This window comes from Mustela erminea, chromosome 1 (genome assembly GCF_009829155.1).
Source record: "Mustela erminea isolate mMusErm1 chromosome 1, mMusErm1.Pri, whole genome shotgun sequence".
NCBI lineage: Eukaryota > Metazoa > Chordata > Mammalia > Carnivora > Mustelidae > Mustela > Mustela erminea.
Genome location: NC_045614.1, coordinates 158,926,304 through 158,952,549, shown reverse-complemented (window position 1 = coordinate 158,952,549; position 26,246 = coordinate 158,926,304). Strand labels below are relative to the sequence as shown.

General features: G+C 33.7%; 1 protein-coding gene across 15 annotated transcripts in view; it reads right to left on the bottom strand.

The window, feature by feature from the left end:
* Positions 1-26,246, bottom strand: part of ZBTB20 (zinc finger and BTB domain containing 20) — a 785,951-nt gene that overhangs the window by 743,736 nt on the left and 15,969 nt on the right. For 4 of the 15 annotated variants that reach the window (XM_032360084.1, XM_032360167.1, XM_032360136.1 and 1 more), the window contains exon 1: positions 583-767. The exons of the other annotated variants lie outside the window; for them this stretch is intronic. The gene's annotated coding sequence lies outside the window, so the exon portion shown is untranslated. Of the gene's footprint in view, positions 1-582; positions 768-26,246 lie in introns of those variants that run through there. 15 annotated transcript variants of the gene reach the window in all.

Here is a 26,246-nt window from a genome sequence, read left to right as displayed (position 1 = left end):
GCCAATGCTATCAAATAAATATGCTGGCAAAAAGTATTCAACCTGCTTCAAGGATTTAAACTGTAAATATGGACTTTAAACTTCATGTAAAACAAAGAACAAGAGTCTCACTTTAGTAATACCCGCACTGGCACTGCAGCTAAAACTCATTGGCACATAACTAACAAAAGCCAGTTAGCAATAAATAAGGACAACATGATATATAGACAGACAGATGGAATTGCATAAACAGACAAGAAAAGCAAAGAGACTAACAAACATACGGAGGGGTCTGCTATAGAAGAGTGAAAGATACTGATTTATTTGGTACTTTAGTGAGAAAAATAGGTTTGTTTGCAATTATTTTTAAAGTAATTAAACTGAATCACAAGGGCACACCCTTAAATAAGTAAGAAGAAAATTAGTAGAGGGTAGGCCTCCTATAAATGTTCCAAATTTTAAGCTAGCAACAGCTCTGTCAAACTTAAATCTGGAAATTAAAATTCAAGGAAGAAAGAATAAAAGCATTGGGGGCTAAAGGAGATGATAGTAAAGGGGGGATTGAGGAAGCAGGATTTTTTTTATGAAAGTTGTCTGCCCTACCTTCTTCCCCAGCGCTGAGTTTCTCTTCTCATAATCGGTGTCTCCCTGGAAGTACAGTGTGAGTGGTAATGACTGCCTGCCTCCCTAATGAGTCCATTTTCCTGCTCTTGATGTTGTGTATATACACACACTGCAACCTACCTTACAAACCACAGAGACGGGAAGAGAGAGAGAGAGCAAGAGAGAGGGAGGGAGGGGGGGCAAAGAGGGAGAGAGAGACAGAGACAGAGCAAGCGAGTGAGAGGGAGAGAGAGAGAAGAGGAGAGAGAAAGAAAACAGAAAGAAACAGAGAGAGAAAGGCCACAGACAAAGCCCTCCTACCAGACAGCAGACAGCCTTCTTTCCCCCCCTATCAGCAAAATGCAACTCGTGCTAATGCAGCAACAGGTTCAGTATTGCCAGACTAACAGATTGAAAAAGGTATATTCTCTATATCATTACTGCTTGCAAATAACAGTTTAAGAGCAGCTGGCTCCACCTTCTTATTATGCTCCATTATGAGGAATGTATTGTTTCAGTTCTGGCACACAGCTACAGTAATATCATAAATACATTTTTGCATATTAGCAGGGAAATAGTGAAATGCATAGCTTATTTGTGCAATCTTTTTAATTTTTTTTTTTTTTAAGTGAGAGACTGTCACAAATCTGCTCTGACAAAAGCCTAGTAATGATTTTTAAGTCAGAGGCAGTCTTAAAGGAGGCTCTGAAAGAAAGACTCCATACAATAGGAAAATGATCTCAGACAAAACTGATAACTGCAAGAAGAAATCATTGCTCAGTAAATAAATCAAAACCATATGCAAAATTGCAGACAAAAACATAATGAAGTTTATTAAGTAACTAATAGACTAGTACTCTAGAAGAGACAGATTGGTTTCTTATTTGAAGCATCTATCTGTACAAATATCACAATGCAGTGTACTCTGTGTGAACAGGTGCAATGCATATAGTAGATAATGTTACAACAACAAAAATAAATCCCATAAGAGCTTCTACCATAAGCAGGACAGATTTCAGAGAATATGGGTCTGAAACCATAGCAGAAACCCCTTGTTCTTTTATTAGGAGGGGAAAATAAAATTAATGCTTCTAAATAAATCTTCCTTAAAAGGAAAAACAAAACAAAACTGTTTTTCTTTGTCTGATACCTCTAAGCATTTTTTTCATTTGCTAGAACCAAAATAATGCTGGTATTACACTCTCCACCACATCATATGATCCCTACCCGCTTTCCCCACGCCCAGGTGCCTTTCTCTCCCCTAAGTGATATATTTGCAGCTATGGAATTACAAACAACAGACAACAGAACAAGTTACAAGTTCTTCTTGTCCCCCAATATTTTAAAACTAGACTCTGCTTGTCTACCTAGACAACCACCTTCCTTAAAATATTTCTGTACAGTTTGGCTGTTTGTCATTTAGGTGGGACTTAGGAACATCACAATAGAGGTTAAATATTCTAAAGAAAATTTACATAAAAATGAAAACTGTGAATGCATCTGACCCATTCAAACCCTGAATCTGAGCACCAATAATTAATTGTATATTAAGTATATTAATTTTAAAATCACCTTTTTTATATGGTTTAGTGTGTTACCATACTTCAAACATTAGAATGTGCTCCTTTGCATAAACAAAACTACTGTATTATATAAGCATAAATTCCTTCCCTTAAAAACCAGTTTTCAGTTAATAAAATATAACTTAACTACTTCAATATATAACTTACAGACCAACTATATTTTCACCTGATTCACAAAAATATTTTAGAAAATGAGTTAAATCTTGGGTCATGCTCAGAAAAGAGATCAGTTTTGTTTTAACTGTTTTAAGAGTAGACAACCTATAGCATAGAAATTAGAAGATGATGTCTAACCACACATTGCATAAACTGTCCTGGGAAAATTCTAGTAGGAAATGAAGAGTCCAGCCCTCTACTCTCAGTATAAACCACTAATTCCAATTCTCAGGTGCTGCAATAGTGCTTTACCCCCTCTCAAGGGTGGTTAGCTTAATAAAGAGGGGACATACACAGGGCGTAATAAAAGAAAAGGGATATGTTTTTGGTCACATGTCTTAAGAAAAATCTTTCTAAAATACACTCAGTGTGCCTGAGGTACCAGCATGCATCTCACCCCTTACTGCTCAGCCTGGCATGCTCTGTTTTTCTACTATTGCCCTATTGTTTCTCTAAAGCTTTATTCAAATGTTTGAAGAAAAATGTCACTTAAAAAAGCACACAAGCCTCACAGTTTGACAGACTGATTCAAATTAGATATTACTATGTCCTGATTTTTAAAATAAGGTTCTAGGTATTTTTGTTTTGTTTCATTTTGTTTTAACGCACGGAGAATAAGAAGACATTATTTGAGTTCCACCAGCGGGAGTCAAAGGAATGTAAAGGACCATGAAAGCTATTCACCTTTTCAAAGAACAACTAGCTAGCTGAATTTTAAAAAGAAAAACAAATATTTTGGCTTAGTGAAAATACACAACACCTCAACGCTTTTTCTATATCTGCACACTTTACTAGATGCCAAGCACAGTAAGTGACACATTCTTGGTACTTTCTGGAGTTCAGGATACACTCTTCTTGCTGGGACAGGAGACCCATGTATTGAAACAATAATCCTGACTATCAGAAACAATAATCCTAATGGACTATCAGACTCTGGTAGTTATAGTTGTTAAACTAAGTGGTTTTGTATGTTGATATGCCATGGGGCAATTTCATCCGGTGGAAAGATCCTAGTGGGAGCTGAAGACTGGTTTTAGTCTCAGGATTGCCAAAGTAGTTTGTATAGCCTGTGCAAGCCATGTAACCATCCTCAGTATCCATTTCTTCATATAAAAAAATAATAAAGTTAAGTTTAAAAGGAAAGAACTGAAGTAGATAACATAATAATTATGATGATGACAGCTAATGCTTAGGTGCTTACTATTTGCCAGGTCCTCTTCAAAGTACTTTTCCTTTATTAACTCATTAGATCCTAGTGAACCTATGAGGTAGAGATTATTTTTAGTGGCACTTTCAAGTAAAGAAACAGAGAGGTTAAGTGATTTGCCTAAGGTCACACAGCATTGCCGGAACAGGATTTGAACCCAGCCTGTCTGGCTTACAGATCATGTGCTTAATCCCTGCACTCTATTCTCTCCCAGTACCTAATGACAGCTAAGTCCCATCTATCCATAAGATTCTGTGCTTATTAGTCAAACCCAACACACCCTCACGACTTCTCATACCTCGCTTACTAATACAATATAGTGCAAATTTGCTCCTCTAATTTACATTTTTCTCAATACATTTGGTTTAAGAGTCTAGCAACTCTATTTAAAAGTTCACATATGCCATTCAATCACCTCTGTTTCCAAATTTCCATAAATATGTGCTTCCATTAAGTTGAACTAAAAAACAGCTATCTAATACTAATTCAAATAATGGTTTAAAGAACTAAACAAATAATAAATAAAATAAAATAAATACCCTGTTTCCCAATAGCCTGAAAAAAAGCATGGAAAAAGCAAGGATTCAATTATAAATGACTTATAAGAGATGCTGAATAATACCATCATTTGATTTTGTATACTTGGTTTTAACTTTGAATTATTTAGAGATATATTCTGAACACTTTGATACTAATGACTCATTCTGCAAGAAAGATTTTGCCCTTCTCTGATCTCTGTGCATTAACTAAACATGGATTATGTGCCCATTATGTGCCATTCACAATACTTGGGGGTGAAAAATGAGGATAAAACGTATGATTTAGTTTCTGTTTTTGAAGACTCCACAGGCTGGTGGGAGACAGGCATGTAAACAATACTAATGTAAGGAAATAATCTTGCCACTCCATAGTGTGATGTGCCATGTAATGCAGTGCCTTAAACTTTGTGCTTCTCCCTTAGAAAGCTAAAAATGAAATCTGGAAAAATAAATATAAATACCTAAGTTCAATATGTGGCTTATGAAAGATGTGTGTGTGTGCATGAGCATGTGGTGCAGGGGATGTCCTGAGGTCAGACTGGAGACAAATGTGTAACAGAGGGAGGTACTGAAGCTAGATTAGAGACAACTATGGAGCAGGGGGAAACTACTATGATTAGACTGGAGACAAACGGTTTTTTTCTATAGCAGGGGGTTTATAGACGCATGGAGTACACTTTATCCATTGCCCCCAAGGTGCCTACTAAAGTTCTTCTACAAATACACTATACATGAAATTCTTAAATGATTGTGGGAATCAGTAATAGCTATTAACCTGGAGCATAAAATGTCATTAATTTTAAAGTTATGAAGTACTTTGGCAAATGAATACTTCCAAAAGTACATGAAGGGTAAAAAAATTTTTTTTTCATTTGGAAAGAAAAAACGTCAACCAATTTCAAAAGCATTTACCACTATCCCATATATACTTTGGCCATGTCCTTTTCAGGCATCATTAATGTTTTTACATCACATAAGGCTAAACAGGAAAATAATGTTGAAATACTTTAAGATTGTTCATAAGAACATTCCCAAAAGAAAAAGGGGAAATATTTAAAAAAAAAAAAATTCATGCTGCAATGAAGGACAGAACAAGGGTTTTAGCCCCAGTACATGGGTAGAAAAGCAGACTGGGGTTAATGGGTCAAAATGAGTAAGTGCTATACTAAGGACAGACTTTGTCATTGAGGCCACCATCATAAAGTCAATTCTATGTGGCATAATTAGACAGTAATCCTTAATTTGGGTCATCTGATTTAAAACTTTATCCCATTAGTCCCAAGAAAAACTAGAAGAGATTATAGATAAATCATAGCTTACCAATAGTAGGTCAGTAGTATGATCTTTACATGGGAAGATATGCATTTCAATTCTAGTCAACAAATATTTAAGTTTTAAAAAGTAACAACAAAAACAAAAACATTACATGACAACTACATCACTGGGAGTACCTTTATTATGCCCCTTGCAGTACTATCTATAGTCATCTGTCCTTTAATATGTCTCACATTGCCATTGGACTGAGGGAACTACCAAAACAGGGGCTCTACTTACTAAGCTAGGACAGCCTACTATCTGGAAGAATGCCTGAAACATAGTTAAAGCTCAATAGAGTTTTCTTAAATGAATGAATAAAGGAATGAAAGGAATGAATGAAAAAATGAAAAAAAAAAACAAAGCAATAATAATACATGGAATTTACAAACCTTAGTTAATGAAAAACTTTAATAAATTTGAGTTCTAAGAGTAAAAAAACTTCTAAATAGCATTTAAAATGTTTTAAATTACATATAAAGTATTTCTTACTTAAAGATGTTGTGAAAAAAAATGGTTATAAAAGAGCAAAAAGTAGTACTCTCCATAACTTTTCTCTATATATGAAAATTTTCATAATAAAATGTTGGGGGAAAAAAGGTATTGCCCTATAGCCAGAAGAATTTTAATTCACATTATCTCTGAGAAGAAAATTCAGCTTGTCTTCACATTTCATGTATCCATTATTTCTTTCACTTCTGTTGCTAAGGTGTTCAAGTATAAGTTGGAAGTTGGCCCTAAAATTCCTTATAGGAGAGGAACACTCCCCTTTGATGAAAAATACCTTGGTAAGCAGGTTAGGTGCAGAAAGTGGGACTGAACAGTTCTTGTGGGATCAAAGTGTGCTGCCTAAGAAATTAGTAACAATTTGAAGGTAGAGGAGCACAGACATGAGAAAGGAGGAGGGAGGAAGGAGAACGACCAGAAAGAAAGGTGGGCACTGAGAAATTCACAATGTCAAGGTGGCCAAAAGATTTTTTTTAAGAGAGTGATGCCTAATATTAACTTCTAAGACATTTACATTTTTGCAATGCAAATCTTCTTCTCTTCAAACTTTCTGGAAAGCTTGATATATTGTATGGCTTTGTTTAGCAGTGTAATGAGGAGTACAGGGATGGAAAATGAAGGTATGACATAAATTCACCCATACACAGAAGCTTCTTAATGGGAGAGACAGGAGTTCCAAGGAGTGACCAGTGACACTGTGAATAGTGGCTAATACATGGTGAATGATGAATAGCAAAAAGTCAAAAGGATCTTTAACACAGAATGATTCAGATATAGATATGAGTCAATCAGCTTTTTCCACAAATAAAGAAGAGTAATATGGTCATATAGGAAAAGAAGCATCTACATTAATGTCTGAATTGCAATTTTGTTGTAATTTCATTATTGTTACTACCTCCATAAACTGATCTTAAGTGCTATGAGTATCTTCAGAAACATAGGGGAAGAGAGTACTTTCATGACACAATAAATTCTGAATTAAAGGATTAAAAAACATAAAAATGTCATTTGTAGTATCTCCTTAGCTCTAGAGAAATGTATCAGACATGTATACTAGAACTCTTCCTGCTCCCTGCTCAATTCTCTCTCCTAAACAATCTAGGACAGTGCTGGCAACTGTCTTTAAAGTTTCAACACTTACATAATAATTTATTCATATGTACAGGTTATATTCAATACCCAAAGAAAAAGAAACATAAATTACAGAGTGTATTCTATAGTAAAAATAAAAGTCACACAGAAGATATATAAAGGAGGCATCTTAATTGCTATGGCTGTCATTTTCCAGGTGAGATCCCTAATGTCCTGATGGGTGATTCTACATGTGAAACCCAGTCTCCATATTCTTTCTATCTACAAAGCTGCTACTATTTGTAAAGATTCATTCTTAAAAAGTTACCACTATTACATGTGTCAAGAACTGTGCTTAGTGCTACATACACTATGTCATTTAATCCTCCCAACAGCCTTGTAAGAAAGGCAATATTAATGTTTTCATTTACAGATGAGAATACTGAGGCCCAAAGACTTGTAGCTAATAGGGTGGCACAAGTCAGGCCTAAAATCAATCCAGATGGAATTAGTGAGGGATAAAGAAAGGGGCTTGACAAAATCACTCTAAAAAAATTTCTAGAATAATAAACTGGTGAGATTAGGAAGAAATTTTGAAAGAAGAGTAATGATGAGACACAGGTTGAGAGCGTATGGATTCCCTAGATAATTTCAATATGTATTTCACATATATTTAAGAAAAATCACATGAACTGTCTCAAAGTAAAATTTAAAGAAAAGATAACAAAGAAAAACAGCATATAAACAACATTCTAGGGGCGCCTGGGTGGCTCAGTGGGTTAAGCCGCTGCCTTCGGCTCAGGTCATGATCTCAGGGTCCTGGGATCGAGTCCCACATCGGGCTCTCTGCTTAGCAGGGAGCCTGCTTCCTCCTCTCTCTCTCTCTCTCTGCCTGCCTCTCTGCCTACTTGTGATCTCTCTCTGTCAAATAAATAAAATCTTTTAAAAAAAAAAAAAAAAAAACAACATTCTAAAGTGATGAAAGAAACATACCATGAACCAGTTTGATTAAAGGGTTGGAAACATTAATAACAATCTGTCCAGGAATATTGAAGCCAGTTATTAATAACAGAGTCAGCATGATAACAGCCTGCTAACTCCTGTGAGGCAACAGGCCACTGGGATGATTCAAAATGGGTAGAAACAGTATCTCTAATTTTTATTTAAGAAAGCTCATTTAGCCCAATAACTTATAGGTTTAAACCACAAACTTTCAGACATATAAGGACATATCAAACTTCTGGAAAAGAACCTACATCAAATCTCACTATTTCATTTCTATTAAGAATATAGAAAAAAAAAAGAACAAATACAGAAATATCTCATTATTCAGAGTATATAGATATACAGATAGATAACAATGTATAATGTTGTACAGGATTCTTATGAAATAGAAATTTTGAAATGAATTATATTAAATTAAATTTTGTTTTAATAATTATATCAGGTACTTCAAAATTATCAAAAAACCCTATTTCATGTTGAAAATCCATAAATTTAGACTTATCTCTAAATTAAATAAGCTGTCCTACTCTGTTTCAAACTGACATTATGCTACTTAAAATGTAATAATGGAACCTTTTGCAACACAAGTAATACTCCCAACATCTGTTAAACCTATGTAGAATATGAACATAAAAGAAGTATCTCACCAGTTAAGGAAACAGTTTTATTAGTAATCAATAAGGGAAGAACACTGCCCATAATTAAATCTGTATTAATTATGAAAAGGGCTATGAAAGAAATGAATCATCATTATGGAGTTCATTTTAGAAATTTAATGGTCGGGGACTCCAATACACACTTCTTATGATGTCATATCTAGAAATCTGCAATTGAAATAAACTGAAAACCACTCTAAGCTAATATTTTAATAAAATTCATGTGGGTTTTGCCTAAAACAATTAAATTTCACCTAAACTCTGTCTACCAATAAATTCATTAATGTGTGACATTAAATAATCTATGCTTTAGCAGTTTAATCAAATAAAATATATTTTACAATAAAATAATAGATATTACAAAATATAGGTATTATAAATGAAACAAATTCTGAAGTTTTCCAGGTGCTACATTTTCATTATTACTATTATTTGAAAAGTTAAATTAATAAATATATAGAAATAATAAATCAGAGCAGATTTTACGAAGTTGTGGGTGATACACAAAATATTCATAGCTGATAAAGCATGGGCATAGACCAATAAGAAATGTTACTGTGACTAATCAAAACAGATACTGGCTGTAAATAAATGATACAGTACCAGTGTTTCCTTCCTGATTAACAACCCTAGTCTTAGGTAACAAACCAGAATCCATCTTCTAAAACAAGTTAATAAAATTTGAAGATGTAGTTTTACTACTGCTATACTCTAGAGCAATGGATTCTCCAATTTTCAAAAATTCTATATCCCATCATTAAAAATATTTTTGAAGTCTACAAAGATCACTTATCTATCTGTTGGTTCTCAACTCCATTCCCACCCTTTCCATACTCTGCTGTCATGGAACCCGAAAACCACATATCCCATATTGCTTTGCCAGAATGAGAAGCACTGGCTAAAGATCAGAGACCATTTTTTTTCCCTCCTTCTGCTTTTGGCACTAGCAATCTGGCAATGGTGCTTCCGCAGCCCTGCAGCTCAGAGCTCTTGGGATGTAGCTCTTGAGACTGCTGATGGCAGCAATGGTACTACAGTTGCAGAAGAGCAGCAAAACTCTAACAGCCCCCGGCTAGGACAAGAGCATCGGTGGAACTGTGGGCTGCTGGGCTCTTGCCATGGCGGTAGGAGTGCAGGTGCTTAGCTTCCTGCAAAGCAGTGGCAAGGGTGATTCCAACAGCTACATCAGCGGTGCTTCGGCTGCCTCAAGAGCACCGTGGGTCCTGGTGTTGGGTAACAAAACTTGCCCTTTCTTTCCACAGATCTTCGTTGCTAAGTATCACTGTCACCTTCTTTCCCTCCCACCCGATTTTCCAAAACATTTATAACCAATTCTTTGGGTTAAAGTCCCTCTGTTTTGAGTCACTTCTGTTTTGCTGACTCGACACTGGTTAGTGTTAAGTCTACACCTCAATATATATAATTATTTGCAAGCCATAGACTTAGACTACCATGTTACATACATTACAGAACATATGAATAGCCTCTTAAAAGGATGAGAAAAGAAGAAATGCTATTTTTAAATAAGTTTTAATTTTGTTGTATTTAGTAACAATTTTAAAACACTTTTGCCCTCACTAAAAAATAAAATTTTAGACAGACTAATTTGGTTAAATATTTACCGCTCTTTATACCTTGCCTTGGTTTTACACTTTGTGAAATAGTCATTTGAAAATCTGGTACTACATTCAGGTTATTGTGATACCTGCTGTAATGGCTGTCACAATGGGAGAAAAGCCTCACAAAACAGTAGTTCCAAATGGAAGAAGAACATCATTGGCTGTGCTTATTAAATCACAATACTCAATTTGCAATCCCCAACCACCAATTATGTAAAAAAAATTTTCTTGAGCTTTGTCTAGTAAATTTTCATCTTTCCAGATGTCAGTTGTTCTTATAAACTAAAAGGTATATGTCGTATTTTTTAAAATTTGTTAACAAAATAATGTTAACACCTATTTAAAGGTTTCATTTGAAAGATTTTGAAACAAGTTATAAAATTCTATTCCAAGTTTTAAAAAGTATTCAGACTGTTTTTATCTAGTTTTTCAATTATGCAGAAATCAGAGTTTTACAATTACACTAGTTTGGACAACAAAATATCACATTATAATGAAAATATCTACAAATATTCATTCTCTCCATACCCTGGGTTCTTCAAAAAGCAGTTAACTTCTCACTCATTATTAGCACCACTTTTTTTTAAAAAAAAGCGGTCAAGTATGCATCTTTTTTTCCAAAAACTTATATTAGAGAGCATAGTATTATCAGCCACCTGTCTGACAAAAAAGGCCAGCAAACTCGGGGCGCCTGGGTGGCTCAGTGGGTTAAGCTGCTGCCTTCGGCTCGGGTCATGATCTCAGGGTCCTGGGATCGAGTCTCGCGTCGGGCTCTCTGCTCAGCGGGAAGCCTGCTTCCTCCTCTCTCTCTCTCTGCCTGCCTCTCTGCCTACTTGTGATCTCTCTGTCAAATAAATAAATAAAATCTTAAAAAAAAATAGAACTCTTGCCATTCTGTAAAAGAAAAATGCATAACTGCCCTAGATTTTATATTGCTTCTCAGTACTCTACCACTGAATAACCAGAAACTCCACTTACTACAAAGCATTATAGAACCTCTACTAAAATTTTAAGAACCTTCCATATTTGATTCTGTGTTCTACTAGACTGTAAAGCGTTTGTTAAAGAGAATTTAACCACATCAGTGACATCCTACAGCACTTGTGTGTACTTTTGACTTTAACTGATTTGCTAAAATAGCTTGCTCATAAATGATGAGCAGGAGCGCCTGGGTGGCTCAGTGGGTTAAGCCTCTGCCTTTGGCTCAGGTCATGATCCCAGGGTCCTGGGATCCAGCCCCTCATTGGGCTCTCTGCTCAGCAGGAAGCCTGCTTCCCCCCCCCCCCCCCGCCTGCTTCTCTGCCTACTTGTGATCTCTGTCTGTTAAATAAAAATAAAATCTTAAAAAAAAGATCAATAAGTTCTAAAAATGAATAAATAAATGATGAGCAAATGAAATTCATATGTAGAAGTACCTCTGTAATCTTACCCAGGAATCTTTTCCATTCTACCCAAGCCAATCACTCCAGTCTCCCAAAACTATGTTAACACAGTTTTTCAGAATGCATTACTTAGAGTATGTTGATCCCTAACAGGTATTTCCCCCAGTAACCCTTCCAGCGATTCAGAAAAATGTAGTTCTTTGTATTAGTGAAATACACCCTAACAAATACCACTGGCTTAAATATTAGAAATAGCACTACTTTAATTAAGTTTCATTTCAGTAAGTCTTGTAAAAAGACTTAGCTTTTAAAATCTATAGCACTGTTTTCTATGCATCTATTAACAGCATTTGCTGACAACTGTGATATAATTTGTTGCCCCTTATTTTTTACACATTACTTCAGCCACTTTGGTTCTAGGTAAATCATACACTATGGGCGAGGTTCATCCTTAATGAGAGTGAATATAAATTCACATTCCAAATGGACTTCTTGATAGTTACTTTTGGCTGACATTGTCAAATATGATTAAGTCATCATTGTCTTTACTTAGTAATATTGCTGATAATATGTTCATATGCATTTTAGACACTCTTGTTCAAATATGCTTGACTATAATTCTATCTTTATTCTATTTTTCAGTCAGTTTGTCTATTTTGTAAGAGTTAGTTTAGTTAAAACTGGATAGTTTAGGGATGTCTGGGTGGCTCAGCTGGTTGAGCGACTGACTTTGGCTCAGGTCGTGATCCGGGAGTCCAAGGATTGAGTCTCGCATCTGGTTCCCTGCTCAGCAGGGGGTCTGCTTCTCCCTCTGAGGCGCCCCCTCCCCCTCTCTCAAATAAATAAGCCCGCACTCTCTCTCAAATAAATAAATAAAATCTTTAAAAAAAAAAAAAGAAAGAATGTTAAATTTTTAAAAAACTGGATTGTTTAAACTGTGACTTCTCATAACAAGGCACAAATAAAATTCAGTTCCCTCAAATCTTAGAGCAAATCAACTCCCACTCTCCCTTCAGGATGCTTTGTATAACATACAATGTATGTGAATGATATTTTGAGATTGCCAACAACTTACTAAACATTAGTAAATTTTAACTAAACATTAGTAAACATTAGCCTTTATCTTGTTAAATAAAAAAAAAATCCATAAAAGTTTTGGTATCTTCTCAAACCTTAATATGTCCTCTTGCATATTTCCTAGGGTACATGCGTACTATATTTCAGACCACTGTTCTAAAGTATAGGCATTAGACTCAGATCTGAACAATACTTCCTGGCTATGTATTCTTAAGCAAGTTACTTATCCATGTCTTTGTATAGTTCATCTATAAAATGAGAATAAGAATTGCTATCTCATATAATTGCTTTGATGATTAGATTGATAAGAATAACAGATAGTATTTGTTGAGCACCTACAAAGTGGAAGGCATTATTCAAAGCCCACTCTATGCATTAATTCTTGAGTACAGTGTCTATACATAGTGAACACTTGATAAAAAAATTAGTTTTCTTACCCAGGAAAGAGAGACGTTAATTGTACAAAATCAAGAATATTTATTAGGGCAAACAGAGTTAGTTGTTTACAATACAATTTAACTCTTCTATAAAATTTCAAGTTTCCTGGAAGCAAAGTTATGTTGTAGCCATCCTATCTTAATAGACTGCAAAATAGAATACTTTGACTATATTAAGTACTCAATAATTAAATGAATTTTGTTGAATAAATCTACATAGGGTGCACCCATAACTTGCTGCTTATTGTTTGTAAAAATTCAGGCAACTCCAATGCTGACAGGCATGATCAATTAACTGCATATACATTGCAAAACATGCTATTGTTTTTATACATACTCCATTATACCTTTGCAGTAAGGGTAACACTCTCCAGAGCTTTTGAAAATATAATAACCCTTGATTTCTTGTACAGATATAAAGTGAGGTATTGGTAACCCAAAAGTAATTTCTATTAGGATTTTGAAATATTTCAGTAAGTATACTAGACTATGAATATGCTAATATTCTATACAAGAGAATGAACTTACAACAAAATAAGCTACACTATGAAAAGCTGACTTAGGAAGAAATTGAATGCAATTCAGTTTCTGTGATCTTACCTTTTTATTTAACTCTTACGTATAACCTACACCACTTTGATTACTCAAACACATGGAACTTACCATTTTCTCTTCCCTTATCCTAAGGGATAAGAAATGTTTAAATGTTGATTTTCATGGAGATATTTTCTCTAAAGTAGGTATTTCTCATTAGTGAATTTGAAATCATGACTGCCTAGGTATTATAAAAAATTGATTAAAAGACATGGAATACACTATTTGCTTCACTAAAATAATTTTCATTTTTTGTAAAATATTTTATTCACTTGTAGAGTGAACTATAACCATTAATGTTCTTCATGACTTTTTTTCCCCCCAGATAAGTGACCTGAGGTAGAGAAAAACCAGCTGGTGATACACTTAATTACATATGAAATCTCACAAAGTTTCTACCCAACTCATAGTGCTGTTATAAAGAAAAATTAAGCAAATCATTTTGAAATATTTAGAGAAAGTAAAGCAGGGAATAATAAATGTAAGGCATCACTGTATCTTAATGAGAACCTGAAAGATTAGCTTTTCATCTTTCTCTTAATTATTCATGAATAGTACACTCCATTTCTAAGTGTACAGAAGGCAGAATGTTTGGGTAGAAAGAACATGGGCTTTAAAGTCAAACAAGCCTGGGTTTGAATCAAGTCTCCACATTCACTAGTTCTGACCTAAAATAATTTATTCATTTCCTTGAATTTCACTTTCCTCACTGGGAAAAGATGAGCAAAAATATTCAATAAAAAACAGATATAAAGTGTTTGACCTATAGTGAAAATTCATTAAAGGATAATTCATTTCCTCCTTTGATTCCTAAACCAGAGAGTCTCATTTTTTTTTTTTTTTTTCCACTATGGATCTCTTTTAAGATTATGGACTACAAAACAGCTGAAAACATTTCTTCAAATAAACTATTGAATTTAATTTTCACTAGTACTCTATGAACTAATTTGACATTATCCTAATTTTGTACAGGAATAAATTCTGCTTCAAAGGCGGTAAATAATTTGTGTAAGATCTTGCATGTAGTAAGTTACAAATTGAAACTTCACCTTCCATTCCATCAAGTCTGGTTACCCAATTACTTGAAAAAAAAAAAAATTCCTAGCCAGAACTAATAAAAAGAATGTTTTATACTAAGAAAGTTAACTCTAATGATAATAAATATTATTAAACTATTTCCCTAGGCACAAAGTGCAGTAAGGACATAATCACATTATTATCACTAGTGGGTCTAGTAGTACAGCCAAATATTTCTGTAACGCTTTTGTTAACACTTTCCTAGAAAAGAGCTTTCTATGAAAACAGTGAATTAAGGAATATACACCCCATATGAAAACTAATAATAGCAAGTCTCGTTCATGGTGAAGAATGACTTTCAAATAAACTTTAAAGTATAATTTTATATTTTTCAGTAATACACTAAGTATCCTCAGTAATCAATATATTTCTTCCTAAATGATAACGTAAGATGAGTAAGTTCTCGGGAGAGCACGTACAGAATAGTGATTAGAATTAATAATACTGCATTGTATATTTGTAATTCATTAAGAAAGTACATCTTAGGTGTTCTTACCACAAAGTAAAAAAGAAAAAGGTAACTATGTGAGGTGATAGGTGTGTTAATTAACTTGACTGTGGTTATCATTTCACAATATATACATATACTTGAGACAAATTCCTTAATTTCATTAAGCCTTTTGTCCTCTTCTTTAAATTGGGGGAAATAAAAATACCTATAGAACAGGTTTTTGTAATGATTAAATGAAATAATCCAAATACTGATAATAAGTAACATTTATCAAGCATTTTACCATATAATGAACACCATGTTAAACATTATATATATATATATATATGTACATATATATATATAATCTCATTTAATAATTACAAAACTCTATAAGTACTATTATTATCCCTTTTATTTATTTATTTTTAAAGATTTTATTTATTTGACAGAGAGAGAGAGAGCACCCAAGTAAGCAGAGCAGCAGGCAGAGGGAGAGCTTAGCAGAGAGCCTGATGTGGGGCTCTATCCCAGGACCCTGGAATCATGACCTGAGCCGAAGGCATCCATTCAACCAACTGAGCCACCCAGGTGCTCCTATTATCCCTTAGATGAAAAAAGTTAGGTTCAAGGTCCCACAACCAATACACTAAACCAGGATTTAAATCCAGCAGACTAATTCTAAATAAATACCCTTTAAGGCTAAATTCAATAAGCTCAATGCCAGGCACTTAATAAATCTTGGCTTGTGTTTTGTGTTTATTTCTGCTTTACTGAAGGTGTCAATTTCTTATTTAACAGCTCTAAGTTGAATGAAGTAGCTCTCAAATATTGCAATTTCAGGATTCCTTGCTCTTACCCTACTGTATATCATTATAAAAAAGGATTTTTAGGGCAGTGAAAATACTCTGCATAATATTATAGTGAGGAATATATGACATTATACATTTGTCCAAATCCACAGAACACCAAAAGTGAGCCCCAAAGTTAAAAAATGGACTTTGGGTAATTATGATGTGTCCATGGAGGTTCATGCTTGGTTTAAAAAAAAAAAAATGTTAGTATTCTAGTGAGTGATGGTAATGGGGGAGGCCATGAACATGTGGTTACCAGGTATACAGGGAATCTCTGTAACTTCTCAATTTTATTGCAAACCAAAAACTGTTTTAAATCTATAAAGTCTTTAAATGTAATGTGGTATCCTGCATGGAATCTGAGACCAGAAAAAGACATTAAGTTTAAAAAAAAAAAAAAAAAAAAGGAAATCCAAATAAACCAAGGACTTTACTTAATAATAATGTTAACACTGGTTCATTAATTGTGGCAAATATACCATTCTAATATAAAATATTACTAAAAACTGGGTATGGGATATATGAGAACTCTGTACTATGTTCTCATTTTTTCTATAAATCTAAAACTGTTCTAAGAATACATCTACTTGAAAAAATTCAATTAAAAAAAGTCAACAGGAATTGTTTTCAAAATGTAAACATATAAAATAAAGACTGGAAGGGATGTGACCCCCAGAATGCATTTAAGTCAAAAAGGCAAATGCCAGAGTGTCAGGTCCTTAATCTAGGAAAGGCATTTTTTTTTTTTTTAAAGATTTTATTTATTTTTCAGAGACAGAGGGAGAGAGCGCGAGCGAGCACAGGCAGACAGAGAGGCAGGCAGAGGCAGAGGGAGAAGCAGGCTCCCTGCCGAGCAAGGAGCCCGATGTGGGACTCGATCCCAGGACCCTGGGATCATGACCTGAGCCAAAGGCAGCTGCTTAACCAACTGAGCCACCCAGGCGTCCCTAAGAAAGGCATTTTTTAAGAAGTAGTTTTGAATGGTCAAAGTCCCCAAATGATAAATTAAAGAGAATTTCAGGTTAGAAGGTTTTAAAAAGTGAAATAATTACCCAGAAAAAATATTTTCTGGTTAGTTCATGGAAAAGCTGGGACTAAAATTCTGGACTCTCAATCCAGTGCTCTTTTTACTATAACAGATTGGCACATAAGAACATGTTTGATTCAAGGCAGTAATAAAGTAAACTAAAGGGGGAAAAGCGACAAAATGGAAAACCTTTGGATCATACTCAAGTATTCTTGTTAGTATAGCAAGGAATGGCTTTAACAAGAAGAGAAAAAAAATAAATTAGACATTTAACAAAAGATGAAATGTCAGAATTAATGGGAAATAATGGCAGGTTCCTTGGTTGGTGGTTTCAGATCCGAGCTGTTGCCTTTCAGGTAATAATTCCAAGTCCTTAAAGCCTGGGACTAACCATACTAAATAAAATAAATTATAACTTGTTGAGATAAGGTCAGTTTTATAGTCTGCACCCTGAAATCCCAAATTCATATCTAGTTCTAACTGGGCAACAAACCCATTGTTGGTTGGACTAATTTGTTTTATTTTTCTTACTATATTTAAAAGAAATTATTATGAAAATTTTCAAGCATACAAAAATAGCCTGCAATGAAGGAATTCTCTTATACCCTTTATCCAATTTCAGTAATTCACATTTTACCTTACACATTTTGCCTATTTGCCACCACAACCTATTTTCTCCCCCTGAAGTGACTGAACTGATTTAAGATGAACAGAACCATCCTTGTGAAAAGGAGAAAGAAAGAAGAGAAGCAATACTTTCAGTCTGCTATCCACTGAGACTTAAATCAGAAAGGTTCCAGATTGTGAGGCAAATAAATACAAGCCAGGGATAATAAAGTTAAAGTCTGTTAGTAAGATAGTCTAAATATGTTAGTTGACAACCAATGGAACTATTGTCTACCCTGGAAGGAGGATATTTTAAAGAATTGTTTTCTGAATTTTCTTCAGTTTGACACAAAGAAGTGGGGTAAGAATGGTAAATATTCACTGAGATTATACTTTCTGAAGATGAGTTTAACTCTGAGGAACACAAAGTTTGATTTCATCATGTTTACATTCACATAATCACAAACCTTCTATATTCCAACAAGCACCTATATACTATACAACAAAGTAAGTTGGCACTACTGAAAAAATTTCAATATCACCAAGACTCAGTTACTTCTGAAAGTTCAGTTTATTTTTATAGTAAGACATTTTCCGTAAGTCTCTGTGTGCTTGATTTTTCCCATTTTTAGATTTAAAATTTTTAAATTAGAATATAAAATGTCTTTGTCAAGTTCAATGGTCTTTGGTAATCTTAATGAAAATATACATTTCTGGACCCTGAAGGACTCTTCCACACATTTAGAATTTCACTTCAGTTTCTTGTGTAAATGTTGAAGGCAGAGACCATTAGCAGCTAGCTGTGCAGCAAATACAAGTATATCTAAAACATCTTCATTGAAAAGAAAAGATGAACAACATTATCCTGAACTGTTTCAACTTTCCATCATGAGACAAAAGGCAAAAAGTAGCAGGTAGAGATGGGAAATGACGAGAAAAGGGAAGTTAAAATGACATAACTAGCAAGGTCCAACTAAGTTTTCAAAGCATATATCTAAATATCAAGATACCAGTGGGTGTTCTAGCAGGTAATGTGGAGCGAGCTGGACAATGAGAGTGTCCACTGTGTGAGCCAATAAAGCTTTACTGGTTTTGAAAAATAAGTAAATACATACACAGATATCAAGATACACATTCTCCTTCTCAAATCTGAACTCTCCTGATTTTAGATTGCAAATGCAATGAACAGAAACTAATTCTTTCTCCATCTTCATTAGCAAAATGTGTGTAGTTGTTTCTTGCTCTCCATTCTCTCTTAAACTATAAAAATTTTCTCAATCAAAAAATTCCTTCCTATGTTTCATATAAATTAAGCTTTATATCTGTACAGTCCTACATCTCTGAGGATATCCTTAGTTCTCCATAGATTTTAATTGATTCAAAAGTTTCATAACCTCATAATGGTTTATATGCCCTGCTTCTCCAAAAAGTCTAAGCTCACTCTTTTCCAAAGAACAGTTGTTTATAAAGACTATCCAAACATTGATCTTATTTTTCATTCTTTCTGACCACACATCCTACAACTGCCATGCATTCTAATATATTGCTACCCCTCATGGTTTATATCCCATTTTAACCATCTCAAGTGTCCATCCCCTGCTGACAATTTCCTTTCCATTCACATAGCTGGATCACTTTCCAACTCCTGCTTACCCCTCTAAATTCTGCTTCCCTACACCACTAACTTCTAATACCAAATACCCACTCCTGAGGCAAAAATGTATTAGTTAAAGATCAAGTTCTAGTAACTTACCTTAAAATTCCAATCATAATGAAAAACATGTATGACTTCCCATAAAGTTCTAATTCTTGCTCCTTCTTAAATGATCTGTCATAGGCTAGTTCTGTGTGCTGTGCTCTCCTACATTTCTCTCTGTTGCATCTACTATGACTCAGTGAAGGTTCTTCCCTCTGCTTTCTTAAATCTTCATCCCCCAAAGACATCTGGTCAGCACACAGTAAAAATATTAAAACACTCCTGTATCAGCTCTTTGTCTCCATCTCTTAAAAATTTTTTTAAAGATTTTATTTATTTATTTGACAGAGAGAGGTGTCACAAGTAGCAGAGAGGCAGGCAGGGCGGCAAGGGGGGCGGGGACGGGAAGCAGGCTCCTTGCCCAGCAGAGAGCCCTATGCAGGCCTTGATCCCAGGATACTGAGATCATGACCTGAGCCAAAAGCAGAGGCCTAACCCACTGAGGCACCCTGGTGCTCACCATCTCTTTAAATTTTTGTGAGCACCTATTTTCATTCCATCCCACAGAAACTTCTTTCTCTTTAACATTTGCCTTTCACATAATGTAATAAACTAGAATAGCAAATAATAGCTGAATATGTTTTCATATATGAGTTATTAATAAAACATGATTACCCATCTGACTGTATATTTTTATTTTAAAATCTTTTATTTTATTTTATTTTATTTTATTTTAAAAATCAAATAGAGGCAGAGACTAGAAACAAAAGAAATAAACATTCTAGAAACTCAAAGGATTAAGAACAGAGACAGATTAAATTGTCAAAGAAGTGTGTCTTTACTAGAAACATTAAGCAGAATACTTGTCAATCCTCTGACAAGTACACCATTGTGCAAAACTCTGGACATCTTAGAATGGAAAAAGGCAAATGAGTAAGAGAGCCAAACTAAATTATTCTTATTTCATTATTTTTTATAGTTAATGCTTTTTATATATTTTAATGTGGCTTACTCTAGAGGTGATTTTTGTGCATTATGTAGAGATTAAGATATAAATTGTCTTCTAAAGGGATAAAAATTAAGATTTTTCTATTCATTAGAATGCCCCTAAAAAGTGAAAAGACAAGCTATGAATCAGGAGAAGAAATCAGTAGCTAGAATATATAAAGAACTCATCCAAATCAATAAAAAGGCCCATGAAAAATTAAATGAAGAAAATGGGCAAAAAACATGAACAACTATTTTACAGAAGAGAAAACATATATACATGTTCACAGCTCCATGGCCAACTAGAAATGCAAATCATAACCACAGAGAGATATTTTTTTATCTACCCAGATAGCAAGAATTAATAAATCTGACAAAATACTATGTGTAAAAGAGAATATGGATCAACAGAGATATCGTATACATCACTGGTGAGAATATAAATGGGTAATACAATTTTGGAAAAATATTTTGACAGTCTCCTGCAAAGTTGAGCAATTACATACCCTATGATCCAGCAATTCCAGTCTCAGTATATACTCAAGAGAATGTCTTACAATCACCACCCAGAAACATACACAAGAATGTTTATAACAGCACTCTTCATATTAACAAAACAAAAAAATAAAAAACAGCCCAAACTCCCACTAATTGGAAAAAGGATAAATATACTTTGGCATTGTCATAAATATCATATAAAGGTAAAAATTAACCATATGAATTATAATTATAAAAACATGCATATGTAATCTTAATAATTTAATGTTGAGAGATAAATACAGCATATTAACATATTATTTAGTCACAGCTTTGTAAGTGGTATGGCTATATATATTATTTTTTGAAAAAAACAATGTAAAATAAACACAAAATTCAGAATGGTTGATACTTTTGGTTGGGGAGTACCGATGGGAGCTGCAGAAGAGTATAGAGATGACTTTAAGTTATGTTCTGATTCTTTGATTGGATCTTGGGTTCATAGATATTTATTTTGATCAAAAATAATGAATTAATGAATGAATGAATGTAATAAAAGAACATTAAAAGAATAAATGGAACAATGACTCTGAATCATAATTAACCAATTCCATGAACCTTAAGTCCAACTGAAAAATGACAACTCTTTAGCAATACTTTTCAAACTTGAATTGACACATGAATAACTTGAGATCTTATTAAAAATGAAGATGATGATTAATTAGGACTGAGTGGAATTTGAGATTCTGCATTCTAAGCTCCCACATGTGGATACTGCTGGCTTTACAGACCATCCATTGATTTCCAAGTATGGAGTACAATGGAAGCTAAAAAGATTCATACACTCAAGGGAACAATAAATGTAAAGCCTGTTATGTAATGGTCTAATCATGGAAGCACTTTTTTTGGTCAAATTAAAAATCACAAAAAAAGAAATAAGCAGAAAAAATATAAATAACATTGGTTTTAAGATTGAGCATCACTCACTCAATAAATTTAGAGACTTGAAAGGATAAACTAAATAAACTGACCTGACCACTCAATGATACTGTGCCATATTTTGGAAATGATTTTTTGGAATGATAGGTGTCATATTTTGGAGAGCTGATTATGCTATTAGGAAATAATGATCTGGTTCCACCTCATTGCAAAGTGAACCAGAAGATACTGATAAAAGATACTGGGATTCACTGGGGAAAAAAAAAAAAAAAAGATACTGGGATTCAGAGTTTACTTTGAAGCGAAAGAAACTTCTTTCCTGAGTTAGAAGAAACTGCAAGAATCTTAAGAATTAAGGAAAGATCACTTTGGTTTCTTTAGGATGAGAATAAACATTGTTAAAGATGCCCTCACTGTTCTCTATCAAACTACAACCTGCATTTAAGGGAGTAATAACTATGATTAGAAATTTTCTTGAAAGGAGGCAGAAAAACAAAAAAGATGACTTCAATGGCATACATGTCCAAGACTGTGCAGAATATTCTAAAAAGTACTTCTATTGCTCTAGCAACTCAAGTATTGCTAAACAAGAGTAGAGAGATATATTAACAAATATATCACAATTGCTGTTAATTTCATATTTAATAAAGATAATCAATACACAGAAAATGCAAATATGCCTGATTAGAATGATTTCATTAAGTGAAACACATTGTATCAAAAAGAATCAAGTCAGGTAGTTTTTACTACTAGTGTCACAGAAGGTCTATTCAAAGAAATGCAAAGATCTTTATCTCTTTTAAGATCTATCTTTTCAGCTTTTTATAACACTGTCTCCATTACTGGAAGAATAGTAGAGAAACTGAAGGAAATTAGACCAGTGAAATCACAAGAATATTTATACTGAAAGCCAAATTATTGGGCAAGAAAATTTTAAAATAAGGATGTATTCTTGCAAAGTGTCAGGTATAAAAATATACTTTGACTAAGAAGAACATGTTCATAAATTCTATTTTCTCCAACCAGAATTTAGGTGTCTTTAACAGTAGTCTACAGTATAGATCCTAGAAAATTAAGATTATACTTACATTTCTATAATAAAAGAATGTAAATACATTTTTTGGTAGTGTTGTTTCTAATACATTATAATGTAGGTATTTCCTGGTAGTTGCATACCCTCAAAAATGAGCCAATGGCAAATGTGGTGTCTGGCAACTAAAAGATAATAAAGATTTTACTATTTGAAGTATTCATGTTATAGTCACTAGTAATTGCAGCTATAAATTACAAGAAGAGAATTTGTAATAAAATGTAACAACAGATTACACAGCTGTGCTTAGCTGTTCAAGGCCATTTATTAAGTCAAACACAATGCAACATTATCATTATGTCCAGATGTGATGAAGGCCCAGACATCCCACAAAACATTAATATCTCTATATAAGAACAAGAGGTCATCAGGAGATATACCTGAGTAAACAATTTCCCCACAATCACCAGGAAATTAAACAAGGAAGTTCTGGAGACTCATCTTGGACTTTTAAGCAATTAAATGTATTCACACCTTCCATAGATCCCACTGTTCTGTCTGTTTGAGGCTTTGATAGCTTTATCAGTAATATGTTCTATTATTGAAATGTCAAGAGGCTTAATATCAAACATGCTACTTGAAATATATATATATATAATAAAATATATGTCTCTTGAATATAAAATGACTGCCCTCAGATTTTCATCATTTTTTGCACAATGTATTATGTTTTTCAAACTACTTAAACATTTATTACTTCACTTAACCTAAAAACTGTGTGAAATAAGTGAGGAAAATATACTATTTTAAATATTAAGATTCTGAGATACAGAAGGCAAGTTATTTGTCTAAAAATCATATATATATGTATATATGCTAACTTTTAATTTTATTTATTTTTTTTTAAAGATTTTTTATTTATTTATTTGACAGAGAGAGATCACAAGTAGGCAGAGAGGCAGGCAGAGAGAGAGGAGGAAGCAGGCTCCCTGCTGAGCAGAGAGCCCGATGTGGGACTCGATCCCAGGACCTGAGATCATGACCTGAGCTGAAGGCAGCGGCTTAATCCACTGAGCCACCCAGGTGCCCTAATTTTATTTTTAAATACCCTTAAATGTATTTATTTCCACATTTGTTGCCTTGTTAAAGTCATTATCGTACCTAAAGTTTATGTCAAGTCAGCAGGTATTTAATAAGCAACTTCTGGGTGCAAGACTTCCAATCATGTATAGTTGTCGTTATAATTAACTTGTAACATTGACAGGAGTAATATTAAAAATACTTAACAACTAACAACAGAAGGTACCAACCAAAGAAAATGAACACTTGATCAAACTGAAACATATCACCTAAGTTTTACCAAAGGGTATCAGCTGCATGTCACCCCTGACATGGACAGGACTCAGGCTTTGATTTGATTTCAAACTACCAATCATTTGTAGACAAGTTTATTTGGCCTGAACTGCTCAATTATCTAAAGATTTCTTAGAATATGTAGAAAATTCTGGAAGTGTGTGGTATAAAATTAAAGAAATCATAAATGTAAAGAAAAAAAAAAAATCACTCCCCAAGTGTCAATATTCAGAAATATGAAGTCAGTACCACCAAAATTCGTCATAGTATTTAAAAACATTTTAATTTCTTCATACATATGTATTCAAATTTAATTAATTTTATTAAAAAGCATAAATGGGATTTTGAACATGATTTTGGGCAATTTTTCTTTTCCTGTCTTTGTTTGACTACCTGCTATTCTCCCTCTACATTTCCTCCCACCCAAAATAATCCATTTTAAAACTTAGCATGCATCCTTCCATATTCTTCTCCCTTTGCAAATAACTTTCTATAAAGCAGACATATACATACACATATCTTACATATAAAACACATTTTCAGGGACTTTTTTTTAATTGTACAAAAATTTAACATTATACACACTCTTCTAAACCCTGCTCTTCTCGTTCATCAATGACTCCTGGAAATTCTTCTAGATCACCTGAGATAACTATAATTTCACACCTTTTGGTGACTGCACTATAACCCATGGCATAAATTTCCGTTATTTATCAGTATTACCTTATTAATGGAATTACTTTTTCTTCCACTCTTACCACTACAAACAAGCCGTAACAACTTTGAAATCAAAAAATATATATGTCCTTAAATATTGATACTTATATTTCTATGGGATATATTCCCAAGGATGAGATTGTTAAATCAAAGAATATTATGAAGTGAAATTTGTAATAGGTGTTACCAGATTGCATTTCAAAACAGCACACATATTTCCACCAGTAGCAAATAAGAGTCGCCTTCCACATATCTCTGCTGGCAGTAAACATTAAACTCATCAGACTAACACAAATTTTAAATGCTAAGACACATTACCTCACTATTCCTTAAATGTGAATTTCTCTAATTCCTAATGAAATTGAGCATCTTCTCGTATGTTAACCAAAAGAATTTGCTTTTCTGTGAATTCTTTTCTTCTTACATTAGATTGTTTCATAACCTTTTTCTTAACAGTATCAAAGAGATCTTTGTTACTAACCTTTCATGTTAACATACATTACAGATACTTTTCCAAATCTACATTTTCCAAACGATTCCTGTTATTTTTATATAAAAGGTTTTAATTTTTATGTAATTAAGTTGTTAACTTCTAAAATTCTCGGTTTTCACTCTCGTTAAAAAGATTTTAGGGAAGCCTGGGTGGCTCAGTTGATTAAGCATCTGGCTCTTGATTGCAGCACAGGATTTTGCTTTTGTTTTAAGATTCTATTTTTTATTTGAGAGAGAGAGAGAAAGCACAGACAGAGCGTGAGTTAAGAAGGAGGGGCAGAGAGAGAGGGAGAAGCAGACTCCCGGCTGAGCAGGGAGCCCCAGAACCCTGGGATCAAGACCTGAGAGGTAGGCAACTGCTTTCAGATGAAGGAGCCTCCCAGGTGCCCCTCAGTTCAAGTCTTGATCTCAGGGTCATGACTTCAAGCCCCATGCTGGGTGTGGAGTCCATTTAAAAAAAAAAAAAAAAAAAAAAAGTTATTGTTTTATAAATAGTTTCCTAGATTTTTTGGCAAGTTTTTTGTTTGTTTTCATTTAAGCCTTTCATCATAAATTATTTTTTATGTTAATGTGCAAAATGGAAATATACTTTCACTGTTTTCCATAAAGATCTCCTGTTATGCCAATCCCATTAACTAAATGATCCATTATTTTCCAACTAAATTGTCATCTGTTTTAGGATCCTCTAATCTGTTCAATGATCTATTTGTCAATTCCTATGCCATTATCACATGGTTTTGGTCAGCTGCCTTAGTAATATGTTCTAGTATGTTCTAGCATCTCACCATTCTTTTTTTTTTTAATTTTTTATTTTTATAAACATATATTTTTA